The sequence below is a fragment of the Phalacrocorax carbo genome, chromosome 2 (genome assembly GCF_963921805.1).
Source record: "Phalacrocorax carbo chromosome 2, bPhaCar2.1, whole genome shotgun sequence".
Taxonomy (NCBI): Eukaryota; Metazoa; Chordata; class Aves; order Suliformes; family Phalacrocoracidae; genus Phalacrocorax; species Phalacrocorax carbo.
Window position 1 is genome coordinate 50,477,111 of NC_087514.1, and position 20,611 is coordinate 50,497,721.

The window sequence follows — 20,611 nt, forward strand, 5'->3', positions numbered from 1 at the left end:
AGACAAGTATTGTAACAAGGGTGTAATCCATGGCATACTGAAGTCACTGGAAATATTTCCACCAATACAAATGGACTGAATAAGGACTTGCAAATCTTTGAGGCAGCTATTGCTGTTCAAGTATAGTTCCTTTGTTAATGATAATGATACATATCTGTTTAAAAACTAAAACAAAAAAAATTATCTTTGAAAGCTAAGTCCTCATGTTTTAAATCGGTTCACACCATTTGTTCTTCCCCATAGATTAATGTACAAGTAGAAAATCAGGTATGAGAGGCCACACTATTTTTTGTGGTTTAGGTTTATATATTTCTGTCAAAATTAATATTAGGTAGTTTTATTCTGTCACTTTATGGGTTACTTCTCCATCCTTTCTGAACCCTCAGAAGCCTGATCCCCTGACTACCAATCCATGGTTTACATGCCACTTTCAGATCTTTCTTATTGTAAAAATTACTGTGCTGATTTCAGTTGTTCTTACTCAAAATGAGCAACTTCCTCTGAAAAATATAATAATTAATGATACTTTTGAAAAAAAAAAAAAAAAGTACTGTTTAGCACTGCCTGACTCTTATAAAAAATGAGGAAGGCTGAAACACAGCTACCTTTAATGACAGATTTCAATATCTTTACTCAAAACCAGTGGTGTTCCTTATGCTGTGAGTTGTCACAGAGGTGGATTTATACGAAAGAAAGTGGAGGGGAAGGGAGAACAAGAGGACTGTGAGCATTCATCAGCATGGCACGTGCTCTTGATCATGTAAGGACAGGCTGCAGAACCCCCACCTAGCTCATGGTAGATCTGACCTTGAGTAATATTGGTGTAAAGGACTTGCTGTGGGGAAGAAGGGATGTTGCAGTGGTGTCCAGTCATTCAGTGGGGCTGGAGAACCCAAAGGATAGCTGAGTTTCTGTCCAAAGAGCATTTTAAAATCGCTACTTCTGTCTTCATGGCAGCCACCAACCCGGACCCTCCCCAAAGCCTTTTTCTCTCCCCTTTCTCCATCACGACCCCTCTGCCTCCATCTGCTTGATGGTGGAAGGGAAGAAGGCAAGATGCAGCTGGACAGGTATGAGGGGAGCGAGTCTGTAGGATGTGCCTCCTGCCAGCTGAAACCACTCATTTTACTTTAAAACCACCTTTGAAGGAAACATGATCTTTTCTCTTCATTCTCAGTAAGGGCTGGGCTGTGATGTAAATGCAGCGCCGCTCTGGCACCAGCTAAGCTCAAGAGCCCTAAAAGCAGTTCCGGAGGGAGGGAGCCCAAGGAAAAGAGTAGAAATCCTAGAGGCAGAAAAGTGGGCTCCAGGCCCTAAGTTAGCTTCAATTTTAAAGTGGCCTTTTCCAGTGCAGAAGACTGGCATAAGGTCTTCACAGTTGTTTTAGCCCTTACCTTAGCATCTACAACATGGGGATGAGCCTGCACAGGGTCAGCCAGGTTACCAGAAAACTGAAAAATTCCTTGCTTATTGAGGTCGTCTCCCTGCCAGCTTTCTTTATCTTTGAGGGTATCCAGGATGCTGAAAAGAGCCTAAAGGGAGAAAAATGAAACGAAATTTTAAAGGCATGTGACAAGGTCTGTATAATCCCAACAGATTACCCACTGTTCCTACATACCATAGAAATTTCTGCTCGTTTAATTGCCTGTATGTCAGCCAGATACCATATTGTGGGCAAGGGAAAACTTGGGAAGAATTAGGGTGTGGTATGAAAGACAAGCACAAGCACAAGGCTGACATATCAGATTGTATGCAAGGATGCGCGGCACAAAGCTGCTTTGAGCGAGGGGCCTGATATTATCTCCCAAGGACACTTGCCTGGAGTTACCCCTCTTGTGTGTGCAGGCATGTTGCTAGAAAACCGCAGTGCGCTCAGCCCTGGATTCAGCTGTGCTGCGACCTGAGGGTGGGAGGAAGGGGAGCTGCACAGCCAGAAAGCTGTCACCACCTCTCCTGAGCCTGCTAGGTGCTGACAGTCAGGACATGCTGCCAGAAGGACTGTCCCATTAGCCCCATCTTCCATAAACCTATGCTGGCAGGTGCTGATCAGCACGCCAAGTCTTCACTTACCTCCATGCAAAGCACAATCCGTGTTGCTAGAAGGCTGTTGCTGCCAACATTGCTAGAAAATTGGTTTTCCCTGGAGGGGACAGGCAGGTGGGGAACAGAGTGGAGCCACGGTGCACCCCTCAGTGTGCCCCAGCCGGGTCTCTGGGCCAGGTGATCGGAGGAGCAGGACTGCAGCCAAACAGAAAAGGGCTGAAACCTCAGGCACTCCCTTGCCTCCCCATTCTGACTTCAGCTCTGGACTGTAAGAGAAAAGCCTTTGCTATAGGATGCTGCCTGCCCAAAATGGACCAAAATCTAGATAAACGTTATCTTGCTGATCTTGCCCTGGGTGACGCCCACAAAGCTGTCTTGAAACTCCTTTGAACGTACAGTTTAATTGTTTCCTCTTGTGAGCAAGACAGTGAAGACTCAATTAAATAGATTTCTTTTCTGTTCAGAGTCTTTTTCTCTAACTGGCTCTAGTCCTATTGTGGCAAGGTCTCAAATACTACCAAAGAAAGTACACTGATGTAAAAATATATGTCATCCTTCCCTTTTACAGAATATCTTGGGAACATAATTTTAGAGGTAGTTTTTTTATAAAAGCTTGTGTTCTCTTAAATTTTGGACCAAGCAAAGCCAACAAAATCTTTTTAATACAAGCAAAGAGGCAGCTGGATACAAGGCAGAAAAAGGAAGAAAAAAGGAAGCACTAAACTTATTGTAGTGCTGTAGTACATGCAATGTAATCTGTTCCCTCTGACATCAATAGGATTTAAGCATGCTTAGTGCAGTAGGTTCTTTCTAAAGCTTTTGTATATGTTAAAGCAGAATGTACATTGGTTTCAAATAGCTGAGCTTTATTAAGATTAAGTTTAAAGTTTTTAAAAGCATAAGTAGAGACAATAGAGTTGTTACAGCACTGGGAAAAGAGTCTAACTGTAATCATGTCCAGAAGCATTTGAATTGAAGGATAAATTAAAAAAACTGTGGAAAACAATAGTTCACTACAATGGCAAAATCCATCAGCTGAAGAAAGCGGGGCAGACATGGTCAAGGCATTGTGCTTAAAGGATATCCATAAGATACGCATATACAGTAACAGAGAGTGACATTCTTCATGTTGTATCAGTTTAAAAATCCAGATAGATCTAGATATAGATGTCAGCTACTAGGACAACCAGGCTTCATCGCCCATGGACATCAGCACAGCCAGCACCTGTCTGCTCAGCAGGTTGTGTGCCTTGTGGTGAAGGGATAAACATGATCCGCTCCTCCGAGCCCCCACCGCCCCCGTGCACGGGCTGCGGTACCAGCAGCCCACAGCCCACAGTGCACCTCCCACCAGGCTGTGCCAGCACATGGAGTGCAGTCAGGGGAGGCAACTTGTAATTATTTGATGCAGATTGCAGATGGTCATTTCATTAGCATCGACGCAGAGCCACCCCTCTCAAGGCATGGGGTCGCCTTTGTCCCTTTGCAGAGGGGGGATGGCTCGCTTGTTCTGATCTTTTAATGCCTCTCCCAGGGCTTGATCCAGGGAGGCGCTGAGCAGGGTCTCTTGCATTAAAGAAGTAGAAAAGCCCAAATTAAGAGCCCTTTGGGACAGAGGCTTGGAGAGGAAATTAGAGAATAGGATTTCTGCACCATAGAATATTAGGGACAGAGTGTTTTAAATTGTGACAAATGAGATCTGTTTCACTGTTTTATTAATTGTTTTAACTAAAGGATGTGTCTGTCTTTTGGGGTATCGACTGTTAGTTCCAAGGTACAAATATTGCATATATGTTATAATTAGGCTACCATGCTAATTTTTAATGAAATAATAAAGTTATGTATGCTGTGTTTCCAACATTTATTTACTTGTTAAAACCAGGCCTTTTATTGAAAGTGGATTCATGCATTTTTTTCACCAGTCAAGTCAACATTACTGTCTTTTTAAAACAGCTGTAAATCTCTTTGATTGGGACTTGAGGCTGGAATCATTCGTGCTGTGTTAAACTAAACTGTCTTATCTCCTTGAGTGCTATGCAGCCTCTAGCATGTCCAGAGCTGCATCTGTCCATGGCCTAAGGAGGCCAATATTTGAAAGCTATTAATAAAGACATTTGGGGAGGAGATGGAGACACGCCTTTAACCCTCAGTGCAATGCATTAGAAGAGATGACAGAGTAGGAGAGGCATACTTTTTCATTTTCAAGGACAGGGGTTATTTTTTTAATTGGGGACAATCAGTACCCTGCAAATAACCCATTATTTTCAGAAGAATGCAGGCTGCTGAACATCTGCACTGCAGGACTGAAGGCTAACCCAGATAAAGGTTTCAAACTGAATATGGGAGGAAAAAAATAAAACTGCTATGAAGCTGGCCCCCATCAGCACCACAGCAGGGAGACCCACACCTCTGGTGGCTCTGGTGGCTCCTCTGAAGTTCACCCAAATGGCTGAACTTCAGACAGAAGGGACACCCTTTTATGGGCCTGGAGAGCCCTGGAATTATCCATAGGACTGAGTCAAGTAGGCACACCATAAAGCACCTTTGCATGCAGCCCAGGACTCCCTTTGCATGGGGGAGTCCTTCTTTCCACTCAGGCAGAATCTGTTCTTTTGATGTTGTGGTGGCCCAAAGAGAGTTTCAAACTGGTCCCATCATGTCTTAGTGTTAGCCAGGAACTCAAATACTACTGTAATGCTGAACATATAGTTCCCCTGGAGACATCAAATTACAGAAGACACATCAAACATCCAGCATGTTTTTCTGTTTGGCCCAAGTCAACATCCATGATGAGGAGCAAGTCCTTGATGAAAAGCCAGACTTTTGAGGGAGGCAGTATTGAAAATCTCCAGGATGCTGGGGACAGGTGGCGGTAACTTCCTCAGCTATCCAAAAGTCAGACATCTAAGTCTCTATGGCTAACATTGAGAACCAGGGTACATCCAGAGCAGAGTTATCATGTCTATTGTGGACACCTGTCCAGAAGGTGGCTTGGTTCCTTCCAGTGTGACAAGTGGATGGGACACCAGACTCATGGCCCATCTCTGACTTCAGCTTCCACAGAGATGCGTTTCACCCAGAGCAGTATATGGGGCTTTGCCATGGCAAATCTACTGACATCACTCTCTAATGTGCCCCATAAAACCAGGGCAGAGGTGGGGAAGCGAAGCTGGGAAATCACTCTGGAAAGCAACCTTGCTCCTGGTTTTCCTGTGAATCAGCTCTGCCTAGGATACTAAAATTGTGGTGCTGAAGGTTTTGGTGACATGTATCAAATGAGCTGAATGTTACCTTCACACTCCCTACCCTTCCATCTCTGCTTTCAGACGCTCCCCGTTTCTCACAACTCACCAACCTGATCCACATGTTTCTCTTACAGATTATGTCCAGAGCTGTCTGCTGTCCTTCCTCCCAGGCTGGGCTACCCATATTTAACATCAGGCAGCCAGGGAGGACCATGCGTATGGCTAGGGGAAAGGCAACTGGGTTATCACATTGCAAGGCAGGGTATGGCCTTGTAGCTGTCATTGCTTATTACAGTAGAAGAGGGAAATGTCCCCCTTTCATTGAAACCAAGATTTGGCCTCAGCTTTCCTTCCTGTTATGCCTGCCTCTGCAGTAGTGAAAACTGAGCAATCTCAATTCTCTCTGCTGCCACAACTGCCTTTTTGGTGTCCATAATACCCATCAAAGTAAAAAGAAAATCCAAGTACTACCTCTTACAAAAGTCCACAGGGAGCATGGCACTGGTGAAATACAAAAGGCCAGCTTTGTCCCTGGGAAGAGCAGTACCTATCTCAAAGTAAAGGTTCAAGAGTGGACTGTAAATTCTTTCAGAGACAAACCTGGCAGTTTTCTCACTTAGACAAACTCTACCCTATACCAGGTATTTGGTGTCTTTTTAAGTTAGGAATTTCTCTGAGTTCTTGGCTCATTTACCAATATGATAAGAACAAAACACATGATAAACTGAAGCCACACAAAAACCACAGTATCTACTTCAACATTTCAAATTGTTACCGTGCAAAAGGCTCAAAGTGATGGGACTTGCTTTTTCAACACCAAGTCTGGGAAGTCCCAGTGAAATCACCTCTCCCTGGACAGCACATAAATGGGCTGACTCAGTGTCCTGGTTTCAGCTGGGATAGAGTTAACTTTCTTCCTAGTAGCTGGTATAGGGCTGTGTTTTGGATTTTGGTATGAGAATAATGTTGATAACACACTGATGTTTGAGTCGTTGCTAAGTAATGCTTACACTAAATGAAGGACTTTTCAGCTTCTTGTTCTCTACCAACTGAGAAGGCTGGAGATGCCCCAGAAGCTGGGAGGGGCAACAGCCAGGACAGATGACCCAAACTGGCCAAAGGGATATTCTATGCCATATGGCATCATGCTCACTATATAAACTCAGGGAAAGCTGGCCGGGGAGGCACTGCTCAGGGTCTGGCTGGGCATCAGTCTGTGGGTGGTGAGCAATTGCATCATGCATCACTTGTTTTGTATACCCTATTATTATTTTTTCTTATTATTTCATTTCAATTATTAAACTGTTCTTATCTCAACCCATGAGTTTTCTCACTTTTACTCTTCTGATTGTCTCTCCCATTCTCCCATCCCACCAGGGGAGGAGTGAGCAAGCGGCTGTGTGGTGCTCAGTCGCCAGCTGGGGTTACACCACGATACTCAGCAGGGCTTCAAGCTCTGCCCTCACCCGAAATCTCAGAAGGGTTGCACTGTTGCTCATTTTCCTGGCCTCCAAAATTGCCTTTAGCTTTTTCTCCCAGAACAGTCTTCTTTGTTCAAATTTTTTGCCACCACAGAAATCCCATTACAAAAAAATGAAAACTTCATGAATCAATGCTGCAGTTATAATAGGTCTAGAAATCTACTCAAAACAAATGTCTGACGATTATATTGCAATTAAAATTGCCACTTTTATGTACAGAATTCTGCCCTTTTTTATCCAAAACCAAATGTTTCTATTTAAACTGAAAAATTATGAAGATAGGAAATTGCAGTTGAGGGATGAGGGGGCTGTGGAGAGTCCTTCCACAAAATATATGCTATTTTCTGACTACCGCTTTTCTCTTCTTTCTAAAATTTCCATCACCGCAGTAACTGAGCAGCCTGAAGTCCAAATCATTTAGTTTCATTTCGGAAGTGCTAAAGAGATTAAACAGCTTGCAGATTGGATGATATTGCATGATATGCCCTATACATAATCATGCAGAAACTGGAGTTCAGCTTCCCATTAATTGTGCATTGATTCACTTTAAACAAGCTCTGGATACAGGCTGAGATGTATTAATAATATTTTATTGTATTTTAACTCACTTCTGCTCTTATTAACTTGTTAATTTGTTTTAATGAATTATTTAGTTTTTCTCATAAGATTTATTACTGTGTCAGACCATACTTTCACCTGTAGTTTTATATTATATCTACGGCTGAGAGGAAATACCAATGAACAAAAAGAAGAAAGAATTTTTGTAGAGTATCTTTGTTCCAGTTGTACTATGTTTTGTAATTTATTATTACTGTTTTGTTGCCTTACTCTGCACAAGTAAATTAACCAATGAGTGCCTAAGGACATGTAGCACATGTTCAGGGTTTGTGGCATAGGAGTGGATAAACAAAGATGTTAATATCGGCTAATAGAACATCACATCCCACAAGGGGTTTTCATTTCTTTTCTTTTTCAGTTCCAGTAAGCAATGCTAACCCTTTAAATGAAGAAAGGCATTTGTCCCCATGAGGTTTAGGCTAGCAGTCCCCAGGCTGTCCACTTGCAACTATTTTCTTCCCAATCAGCTTGCAGTTGGGTGCAAAGTCATGCTGTTTTGGAGTTGTCCTACCTTCATCTGACCTTCAAGATCATCTGCAGTGTTATCTCTTCAGCAGCAAAAATCACAACAGACTTGGGCAGAATTGGCACAAGAAACCTGTGCTAGAAACCACAGCAGCTCAAAAGAGGGTAAGGAAAGTGGTGAAGCAGTGACTATTTCCCTGCAGTTGAAATAGATCCCTTCCTCAAACAGAAAGCTTTCAGTGCCCCACATTTGGCAGAACTGAAGAGAAATCAGCAAACATGAAAAGTTTCAGCAGCAGTACCTTTATTATGAAGAACCTGCTGTTGCCATTACACCCAGACCAGAATATTTTAATCAGTGCTATTCTATGGCACTTCGGTTATGATAATCTTATATCCTATATCCTTTAACTGCCTTTTTCCTGATACAAAATCGAAATGTCTCTGTGTGTCTACCTGGAGCAACACAGAGCCCAAATCCTAGATACACTGTCTTTCCAAGTAAGCACAAACCAGCACATTCCCTTTTGCTCACAAGTAGTGATGACTCATCAAATTTTAAACAAGAAAAGATATATTTGTTCAAATAATTATTCCACAATTTATCTTGATTTAAAGATACCAAGAAATAAAAACTCCACCAATTCCTTGCCTACCTTACTTCACATTTAATCACCCCCTGTACTGAGAACCTGCACTTAAATTCCTGTGTGAATTTGTGTGGTTCCAGCTTCCAGACACCAGTACTAACTCAGGAGCCCTTTAGTAGCCAGTATTTTTAACTTCTCAGGGTCCTCATACTTGTATACCACAGCCCAACTATTTCTGTGACTTTCTTCATGGCTGGTTTCCCTTGTTTCCACCTCCCCTCTACCGTCTGAACACCAGGACTGTGGGCAGCGCACCACTATTGGTCTCGCCAAGGCTTTCACAAAGAGACTTCCTTCCCTGTTCCTACCTGTGTAGACTTACAGACCCTCTGGGAGTTTCTTTTCAGCTCCTTTTCTGAGCATTCTCTGCCTCCCTTGTCTTACCCTATGGACCACCTCCCATGCCCCTCAGTTACAGCTTGTATTCTTAGCACAGAAATGCTTTTTGCTTAAATTGGCCTGTCCTTCCAAGGAATTTCAGTCACTGTGTAATTGTTCCCACTGCTGTTTATCACTTAGAGTTGTCTGCAAATTTTGCTGGCAGTGACGTTGCAATTCCAGACCACTGAAGAAAATGTTAAAGAACACCATCTTTAATGTCTCCTAGTTTTCTTTCCCCTGTTGTTCACAAACCACTGATTTGCTGTGTCTATACCCTCCTCTTCCATAATGCCTGCAGCACAGCTTTTTCAGGGTGATGTGACATGCAATCTGTATTTCTCGCCATGCACCTTCTCCATGAGCCTTCAGGCTGTGATCCAGGAACATTTTTTGTCCTTTGGCAAAAATAACACATCTACAGCAGGTCCAGAAGTTGTTCCTTCTGCTATGCACCAATTCCTTCCACCTAGGTGGAAAGAATCAGCCCTAAAATCTCCCTCAAAACTTCTGTTCACTCTCTCAGCATGTAAGTGATGAGGTTTCCTTACACAACTGTAACACTGAGAGAGGACTGATCTGTTGGAGGTATCAAATCTTGGGTTTGATCAAGCCTTCACGCCCTGGGTTCTTCACAGGAAGCTGCATAGCTGGAGGCAGCCAAGACATGCAGCAGGATAACACTTGTGTGTGGCTTTTGGTTGATCTCAGAGAACGGGCAAAGCAAGCCCACATCTGCCTGCTGGAGGCCGTGTAGACATACCTCTGGGGCACAAACAGCAGAGCTGTTTCATGTGGCCTCCCCATCCCCTCCAGCACTCACTGAGACAGTCAAGTAGAAATCCAGAATTTATGCACTTAAGCAGATGGAAAAAAAGCAGAGAGATGTGCCTGGCAGCTCTTTAGCTGTAGCAGAGGTCTATATGGAAGCGATTTTCTGTAGGGAGTGAAGAGAGCAGGGACAGTGAGGAGCAATGTCCTGACTCCAGCTCCAGCGCGGGAGCTGCAGAACTGCAGGCAGCGCAGGCAATTCAAGAGGTGGGTCAGAGACAGTGCTGCAGCCGGGGAATTCTACCATGGTTTCGCCTACTGAGCCTGCACCTCCCAGCCCTGGGCACTGGCCAGCTGCTTGGCTGAGGTAGCTGGAAGGCTGCTTCCTCCTTCCTCTACCCCTTTCCCTCTACCCTTATTAAAGCCAATGAGGAATTCTTCTTGCTGTTTTTTAAGCAGACTGAAAGAAAAAACATAGCTGGATGACATCTGCCTACCCTCAGCCAAATTTCAGACCGAAGTTTACGCATTCAGAGAAATACAGATAGCAATCTTGAGTTTTTTGTTTGTTGTTTGGATTGCAAAAGTATCAGGAAGCAAAGGTGCCCTGGAACTAATTTCTATTGTATTCTCCAGACAGCTTGCTCAGTAGCATAAATCCTATTAATAGATGACCTCAGATGTTGCCTTTTGAGCGGTGGTGAGTTTCTGGAGAGCATGAGCAATGTTTTTCTGTGGCTCTATAATTTCTCTACTGAATAAACAGTCCTCTTTCCTCCCCTTCCCCCAAGTGTGACTGCTTCATCAGCACTTCCCTGGCTGAGCGTGAAACATGGGCACGTTAAACAATAAGCCCTCTGTTTTCCACAGCTGTACTTATGCCAGTAAAACTCTTTGTACCACTTGTAGATTAAAAGCTCCCACCCATCTCCCCATTCTCCTCGTGTGCATGCCACAGATCCTCAGAGAAAAACTTGGCTTGTTCAGCTACGGTGAGGCTTACTTCAATAGCCCTTTAAGCGATGAGAAGAAAGTCACTGGAACATGTGCAATAGCTGCCATCCTGAAGTGTGCTGCCGAGCCCAGCTTCTGAAAGGGAGGCAGGTACCTGAGGCTGGAAATAGTACATGATGCTACTAACATCATCTGCTGAGCACTCAAAAGTAGGCTTGTCACTTGCTGAGGAAAAGTCTCTTGCAGCCTCATTAACTGTGGCCAATGCAGTGGAAACTCCTGCGTATACCTCTTGGAAAGACTCTGATTAAGAGATTAAAAATTACCTCTGAACTTATTTTCTCTCCCTGTCCCTCTCTCACTCCCTCTTGCTATCGTTTTCAGGCTCATGGATCTCAGACTTGCTGATGGTGAGGGATTTGCTCAGAATGAAGATCTATAAAGAAAGAAAGCTGAAACCAGGAGGATAGCTCTTCAACTCTTACAAGGGATTTTAACACAATGATGTACAAAATTCAGTGCTAAAGCCATCTTTCATTTTGTTTTGTTTACCTACCTGAAGAGGGCTCTTACCAAAATCCCTTTTGCACAATATGCCCGAAGTATGAGAACCAGGACTCACCTTTGGGAAGAAGGGCCACAAGGGAAGGGAAAAATTACTGCTGAACTTCCCCACGCAAAACTCCACTCAGACAAAAGGTGCTGTGACTTCAGGTTTTAAGACCAAACGTGAAAGACCCACACACTCTGTCAGCTTCCAGCTCTTCAGCCCATTCACCTGGAAAAGCCATGGGGCTAAGCCAGCCCTGTTGGGCTGTGAGCTGCACGTGGGTTTGACACCTACGTTACTGCTTTGCGTCTGTCACTATGTGTAATTGTACTTCCCTACTGCTGTTTGCACAGTGTGGTACCACCATGCAGAGCTATAGCTCTCTCCTTATTAAAGTACTTGGATTTAATCAAGGTTACAGTAGCTTGGGGATGACACAGGCTGCCCACAGAACAGACAGCATCCCAAACTAGATTAACTAACCAAACAAATAGATGAAGAGGAGAGAAAGGAAGCAGTGCTTTTGTTCCTTTCACTTTGCACTTCTGCATTCCAGCTGCCAGGGCTGAGGGCCAGCATTTGCTTTTGCAGGCAGCCAGAACTGCAGGCTGTGTGTGTGCCTTCTTTCATATCGGAGCTGCTGAGCTCTGCTGCTGGACAGACCACGCTGGATGCCAGCATGGGGAAGGACATCCCTTGGGTCTGCCCTCCAGCTGACCCTGCCCCTGGGGGAGGCTGGTAGGCAGAAGTGGGGAGAGGCTGGAGGAAGGAGGTGTGAGCCAGGAGTCCTGCAACCCTGTGGCTGCCACAGTGCCATGTGCCATAGCCCTCTAATGCCTAAAAGCCTGGCTAGATTTTCCCATTTGTAAATATTATGTTTGCCACTGTCTAGCTAATTTTCCAGTGACACTTGAAGTTTTCATACTAGGTCATGGATTCTGCAAACAGCTGTGCCTGTCAAAGACTATCATCCCTAACTGGGGGTTACCATGCCCCTACCAGAAAGCATTGTCACCTCTGTTCTGCCAAGAAAAGGGCACACAAGCCCTTCCTCATCTGCTTCAAGCCAGACAGTTAGCAAAACTGCCTTCCTCAGCTGTGTAACCTCACCCAGCTGCCTTGCCCAGGGGCTCTCACTGGATCATGTCTTCTGGCAGGAGCAGTAACTTCCAGTAACTACGACAGGAACATCTTCAACCTGTGCAGTTCATGGCAGAAAGAACATGCACCAGCATGCAGGTACAAGACCATCCTTGCACCTGCATTCTGTTTCCTGATCACATCTACCACCTGTGCTTTTGACACATACCTCTGTCCCTGCCTCCTGTGGACACCTCAGAAGCTCTGTAGCTACAACAAGAATGGAGATGTCTATATTTGGCATCCACTTCTGAAGTTTCTACTTTTATGGCAGTGGAAAAGGGATGCCAAGCACTCAAAGTGGACTGCCATAGAAGCCATGCAATCATTTTTCTCATAGTCATAATGTTTTTAATTTGGATTTTGCTATTTTTCCCAGCTAGGCAAAATCAAGCCTGATCACCTGGGATGGAATCACCCACTGAAGTGACAAAAAGCCATTGGCGGGCAGAGGCATGGTTCTCTCCTGCAAGTCAGCTTGCCTGAAAGCTGTGTTTGTGTTACTGCAGCATCATACCCAGCTTTTTAGCTTTGCAATACCAGCATATCAGGTACCACACTTCTCTGTCAGTGCTGAACCAATTTCTTAACACACTTTTATGGGCTGCTTCAAGCTTGACATCTAGACACACAGAAGATGTCTTGAGTTTCTTCTGGCAGCCTGATGCTATTTTGCTAGTGGCTAATTTTTTAGTGTCCAATCACTGGCAAAAGTTTATGTCAAAACACACTACACTGCTTGACAAAAGCTAGGCACCTCATAACAGAAGCCAAACCAGTCAATACACTTTGCAAAGTAAATGCAGCCTCCTCAGGCTCACCACAACATGGCAGGAAGCTCTGGGCAAGCGGGTGTACCTTTAACTTTACCTCTTCAGGGGCTGAGGTATTTAATATTTTGTAAGATACAGTTAAAATCTGTTTAGGATTCACTGCCTAGAACCCTATCCCAAGTGGATTGTGGCATTTCTTTTGTTTTTTAACAGCTGGCCACAAAAGGAGCAGGTCATTTCCCCAGCTGGGGCTGCCCTTGGGTGGAGGACTCAGCAAGAGGGAGAGACGATTCAATGACCCTCATCCTTCAAGGCTCCCTTCTACTAGCAGAGACAAGGTTGAATCCCTTTGGAAAGAGAAGGGCAAAGAACTGGAGGCTTCACAGCACATATGCCATGGCATAGCCACTTGGCCTCCTCTGTCCTGGACAGGGCAGGGTTTAGGTTTGTATGCCAGCTTCAGCAAAAGCCAGGCCTTGCTTTAGGGGTGGCTGTGTGTAATCACGTAGCACTGAAGCAGTCACTGCAGACAACACTTATAAGTAAGGCTCCCTGAATGATCCCTGCATAATTGTAAGCTATATAAACACTTTTTAATTTTCTTTTTTTAATGTGAAGGTTCAAGGTATTTTTGCCTATCATCACTTACCCAGAGCTTACTGGGACACAAAGCTTGAGGAATTTTAAGCACTACTGCAAAGTCCTGTTCCTCATTAAATTCTGTCCTTCCACACCCATGTCACCTCACCTCACAGTATTAGGTGCCGCTGCTACCTTGCAGCACAAAGCCATCAGCCCCGAGAAGTGATGATAGCCTATTTCAGGACTGCAGCTCTGCTGTGAACAAGGTGCTCAAGTATGATACATTATCCCTCCAAGGCTGAAAATATCACCTCTGCGATGCTCCTAAACTCTGAGCTAGGTGAGGTTAACACCACAGTCCCAGTTTCTTATGTGATAGAACATTACGCTCCTAACCAAAAAATCAAGGCTGTTTATACATACAGGACACTGGAGCTTATTACCCTTTGTACCGCTCTGTCTGTGATTTATGTGATATACTGTGTGGGCAGAACAGTTTGGAGTTCAGAATACCCTTCCAATAAGCTTTTACACATATGACAGAATTCAGTTAATCAGCGCTAGCTAGTGGAAGCCTCGCTATGAATTGCTGAATTTTGCAAATTAACAACTACAAGACTAAAGACTATCAAATAAGCCAGCAAAGGATGCTTCATCAGACATTATATTTATTTCCTTGACAGGTATAGTATAGTTTTAATGTATTTACTGCAGTGATTCTCAGTGTAAACTTAAAATAGTTTTTTATATTTATAAGGACAAAGCAAATTTTGTGATAAAAACCCCAATTTGTCCACTGACACGGAACTCCACTACTGCAGTCTCCTGTACAGCTAAATTACAAAATAAAGGGATGCCTGCCACTGGCTGGGCAATAAAGGACTATATAAAGGATTATATTTAAAATAATATTTTAAACCAGGTTTTTCTGCCATGTCACATTAATGGCCTGTACCACAGCTCATGCCATTCAAATGTTTAAATAAAGGGGTAAGAAGGTACTTCCACGATGGCAACCACTTCTCTCTGACTCTGTGTTTATAAAACTGTAGGCACCTGAAATATGATTCTTCTAAGGCTTCATTTGAACTCAAAATTCACACACACACACACACAACCAAAATGAATCTTCCTCCAAGCAGAATGCACTTGCTAGTCCTATCATAGAGCAACACTGCACAAAACTGCTGAGAACAAACTGAAGAGTGCTTTATCCAATTGCAACTGCCTGGGGTCAATGAAGGAGATATTAGTTTTATTTTTAGCTTGCTTTTATAGCCTGATTGCATTTTCCATAAGATAATCCAGGAGAGGTTCTCCTCCCTGTTGCTTTAGGTTTCTTTTTAATCATCAGGTTGGCCTCATTATTAATTAACAAGTTCTTAATAAATCATTGACTGATTAATGTGAATCAGAAGAAGCAAACACTGGCGTTCCTTGACTGACTTTTTTTATAGTTTGTTAATAGAAACTCTAGGATGTTCATCACTGAAGTATCCCAGCACCTATCAAACAATTAAGAATTTGGTCTCCTGATGAAGATGAGAAGTGGAAGAATAATGTAAAAGAAGCTAACAAATAGGGAACAGAGCAAAGACCAATTAAATAACTTGCTTGCAGTCTTAAAAGAAACTAGTAGCATCCATGTCAAGGCACAGTAGGCTGTTTATCAGTTGGTCTTACCTGATGACCATTTCACAGTCCCTCAGCAGTCCTGCGTTTAGTTTTTAGTTTAGATTGGAAGGCTATAGAAAGAAGAACAAGTTGCAGATGAAAAGAAGCAGCCCAACTTGCTTGAAGTTTGGCTTTTGATATCAGATACTGAACATGTATTTACTTTTGTATGAAGCTGGAATCCCTGCCTGGAAAAATCTATGCCATGATATTTTTAGTAATACTAGCAGTTAAGGGTTCAGAAATCATTAACCAGATTTTAAGCAGTCATGAGGTTAGTGTAAAAATTATAGGAATGTTTTTAAAGAAATGCTTTTTTTTTTTTTTTCATTTTTTCCTTTATTCACACTTGCTCTAAAAAGTCTTGAAATTTGTATGCAATAATGCCTTCAGGAACTGTGTTTTTAAAACAAATGCACAATGTTGTAAACTCATGGAAAAAATTGCTAGGGCTGGTACTGTATTTATTCAATAGCATTGACTATGGAGGGGGATTAATTCTAGCAACTTAAAGGGCTATGCCTTATAGAGCCTGGTGGCAGGCAAACATGAAGATTTTAGACAGAATATCAATAACATTGAGTTGGTGGCTTTTGAGCCAAGATAGAGGATTGGATTCCAAACCTACCTTACTGGCCGTGCCAGGTCTTCTATAACTATGAACCCAATGGCCAGAATAAGAGAAGAAGATCAGGATTTACTGATGCGGTGGGCAAGCACCCAGTGCTAACTTCCCTGTGTTTTGCTCACCGTAGCTGGCACCGAAGTTGGCTGAGAATATGGAGTTGCTGGGGCAGTGGCATGACTATATTGCCTGCAGAGAATGGGCTGATGCCCCCAAAATGCCAGTGGGTTCAATGAGGCTGGGGCAACCAGTGGGTAAGGCCAGCAGGATCCTGGAGCGGCAGCTGGGGGCCCATGTGATGCCCTCCACACCTCCCGTGGCACAATCCGCAACCAGACAAATGTGTTAAGCCCAGCATTATCTGCCTCTGCCATGACACACAGCCCTTCTTTGGTCCGACATACTTGGGAGACCTGAATGAGTACAGAACAGGACAATATCTAACCAAGCAGAATAACGTTCAGAGATTTTTTTTTTTCCTAACAAAAATGTTTAAAATCCTTTGTTACAACAGATGATCTTTCCACCTTTCTCTACCAACACACACCTGCCACTGCCTGTGTCTCTGCTGAGACTCATTTGGCAAGTCACTCACCTAACGTGTATTTTGTTTCCCTGATATTAACGGCATTGAATTATTGGCTTTGCGTGACTGACGGTCAAAGCCTGTGCGAATAATAAGGAAGGAGAAAACTCCCACTGGGAAGTTCTGTATTTTTTTGTAAAAATATTTCATCCATGCACTTACCTGCCTTTCCAGCGTGTAAAACACACTTAAAATGGCAGTTTTGTTTCCGTTAGTTTCTTATATAGTCCTCTTATATAGGACTTTGTAGTTGGGAACCTTTAATTCCTGTTTTCAGACACTTTTTAATGCTTAAAACAAGTGTTTTGATCAGAAGCTAGAACACTGGAGCTGGCTAAGATTGTATGCAAATTCAGCCAAAACCTTTTGCCCAGTCGACTCAATCTTCTTGTTAATCCTCTCAATGATCCGCACTAATGGATAAAAGTTCTGAATAGGAGAAAGAAGGGGAAAAAAACCCTCAGGAAGCAATTTCAATTGCTGTGAGGAAGGACTGGAGGCTCTTGGCCCTGGGGAACTCTCCCCAGTTCATTGGAGGCTTTCAGATACCATGGTGATGGGGGACTTTTTATTCATAACTAGGTAGATAAATGGTAAGTGCTTTTGATCTCTGCTAGCCTGTATTTCATTTTGTCAGCTGGGGAAGAGGTTATTCAAATCTGCCGGCTGTAGGAGGTCAGCCAGGAGAGAGAAAATGTCTTCATTACAGCCTTCTGTTCAGCCAGGCCTCCCAGCTGACCTTGGTGCCCAGGCTTGTCTGTCAGACAAGGCAAATTTTCCGACTGAGGGAAGACATCACTGCGCCAGATTTATCCCTGTTGTAAGAGCTCGGAGGCAGCAGCATGAGGCCAAGGAAGACTTCACTTGCATTGGGACATCTCCCCCAAAACAGCCATGGGATTCACAGACACCTTTTCACAGAGCACATTTTCTCAGTGCTGTTTTCAGTGCCAGTGGGGTGGGAGGCTCCAAAGGCAGGCTCAAGCTGAGCAACTGCAGAAGACAGCCTAAATATTAATTACATTTTCTGCACTGAGTTTTTTCAATCAGCTAGTCCCCTCTCACAGTTCTGATACATATTTCAGGTGATAGAGCTGGAGTTCACTTTAGTTTACATTTCAGGCTGAAAGTGAATTTCTTGTGTTTAAAGATCATGCTCTGGCTCTGCAGGGACAGCCCTGCTGAGGTTTGTGGCAATCCTCAGGAAGAAAACCGGGCTATCTCAAGGCAGAGCCCCATCTAATGGAAAAGGAAGATCTCAGCTATTCAGGAGGGAGAAGGAGGGCACATTTGCTACAAGAGGATGCATAAAAATTGAAATAGGAATTCCAATCCCATTATTTGGTAATGGGATTTGTAAACCTCATGGTCACAGGCTGAGATAAACAATATATGCTTCCCGAATTCCTCTTGGAAGAAGAGTTCCTTGCAGCATTGCTAAATTACACAGTAAGTTATCATTTACAAAGAACGAAAATAGGAAAAGTAGTTCGCGAAATTAATTTATGTCTAAAGGATTTCTCAGTTTTTGGATTGAAGGGCGGGGAAGCAGAGTCTCCTCCAAAACCACACTCTTAATGGAGATGGTTTTACTGTGTTAGATCATTTCCAGAAAGCATTATAAAAATGTTCCCTTTACTCAAGCCAGCCAGGTTTTAATAGTATCAAAGCAAAATATAGTCTGCTATTAGCATGAAATAACATTAGCATAAATGGAAAAGAGTAAGGACGCTTGGAAAAAAAGCCACATAAGTGGTCTGCTCATTTCACTAGACATCATTGTAGCTGAGAAACTGTGAAATTTCCATAATAATCGAGTGCAGAGAAAAACAAACAATTTTATTGATAGGGAAATTACATCCTGTTGCTGAATATAAAACTACAGCTCTGTTCAATGGCCCTTTAACAGCATTGAAAGTATATATTAATTTATAAGTGTAAATGAAATGTAAATAAAATATTCCGTTCATTCTGGCCACAGAAACCTCCTGATAGTATTTCAGTGCAAGAACTCAGAAGACATGTATTTGGATTCCATATCCTAGACCCTGATCTAATGGCATCTGATACTGTTGTGGGAAATACTTACTCAGCTGCTATGTGGTGATACACTTGTGACAAAAAGCATAGTACCAACCTGCCTATGAGATGGTACTGGCTTTGGGGGAGAAGGGCTCCTTGGGGTTTTTTGCTTGCTTTCTTTTGAAAAGAGGATCCTCCAATACTTTGTAGCAATATTCCCAGTTATTGCAGTTTGAAGTTATACTGCTGCAGCGCTTCAGAGTGTTACAGCGGTGCTTTTCTTTGCAGTAGGATTGTATTTCCAAGGGGAACCAAGCTGCTTTCTTTACCAACTGGGGAGCAGTAAGAAAAGCAGCCATGGAAAATGAGTCCAGTTGGGAGGGACCATACCGGTCGTTACTACACTGACCCAGAGCTGGCAGCCATGGGATGGGGCTCTGGCCACAGTGCTGTTGGCTGCCCTGTGGGCTGCCCCACCAGCCCCTGGCTCTTTCAGGGCTGGGATGTGTGTGGTGACAACAACAAAGCTGCTTGGATTTCTTAATGAGCGTCTTCCCACATGAAATTCAGCAGCAGTCACCATGAAGCTCGGAAAACCTACGGGGAATCTGGTGCTCATGCACACATAATCTTGCTGGACCCCCTAAGTTTCTGTGGTCCCAGCATGCCAAGTCCTAGCAGAGGGGATGCCTCCACCCATCACAACAGTCCTGGTAGCAGCAGGTTTCTTCCTCCTGCCTGTAAACGTGCCTAGGCACTGAAGGCCGTTCTCCCCATCACCTCCTGCAGCCATAAACACTCCTGCAAAGCAGGTCTGAAGCGCTACCCAGTCAGCACAGCGGTGCTTCACATCCCCTGTGTGCTCTGTGTGGCAGTAAATGATTTCCCTCGGGGCAGCACAATGGAGAAAAAGGCCCTGAAACTGTGCCTTTAGGTGTGCTCCTGCTGGGCAGCCCCCACAGAACCCTCCCTGGATGGCTTGTCCTCAAAATGGTGTTTGGGGGAGAAAGGTTTGGGGGGGGTGGGAGCAATTGTGTGGCTGCACAAAGCCAGTTGAACAGTTAATGCTTTAACCTTGCGTATAATTTATACAATAAACAAAGTCACATGTTTCTCTAATAATTTAGATGTAAGCAAATGTTGATTTATTCAGGAAGGCTACTGCCAGCAGCAAAGCCTGCAGCACTGAAATTTGAATTAAACTAGGACAGAAGCAGGCTAGTCTATAATAACATTTGTATAATTTTATTTTTGCCCTTGGCTCAGTTCATTTCCTTCTACAGTAGATGCATGAAATTGGTTCTTCAGCCACCTTTAGCTGATGTTCATTGATATCGGGGGTAGGCAGAGAAGCAAGAGAATGTAACCTTTTTAGACTTTGTGTTTGCAATCGTAAGGCCATGAATTCTTAGGTCATTTATGACAATAATTTTATTCTCTGCCTTTCCTTCCTGCAGTACTCTCTGAACAGTTCCATTTAACCTGGAGTGATGGGGCTTTTCCCCCCATTTTTTTTCCTGCATGGAGACTTCTAGAACAGAGCCTGTTAAACAGATGCAAATGTTGTGTTGTTTTTATTCTTTTATTCAGGCCTGAGGGCATGAAATTGGAGTTCTCTTACTCTGCTTTCAACATGAAGGAAGGGGACTGTATGATACTTTAAAAATGATGGTGAAAAAAAAGTATGCACTATTACAGATATCTGGAATGGATCCTTTGGCTTCCTTTCCAAGTTTGCCTTCAAGGAGCAGAAAATATGCTGGATAACAGGGAAGCTGCAGAGCGGCACAGGGCAGCGATTTGATCAGGGGTTTCTGGTACCAGTGAAAGCCCTACTCCCAAGCCTCAGAGGATTCACAGTGCCAGAACACAAACTGTTTCACCTTTGTCCAGGAAACCCACAAGAGGATTCCAAGTGAAGTCAGAGGATCCCACTCTGTGAGTGAGACCTGTTCCCAGGCTGGCAGGCACTGGGTGCAGAGGGGAGACATGGTGTTATTTGTCTGTGACCCCATGGGCCTTCTCCAGCTCTGGGGTGATATGCCCTGGAAAGC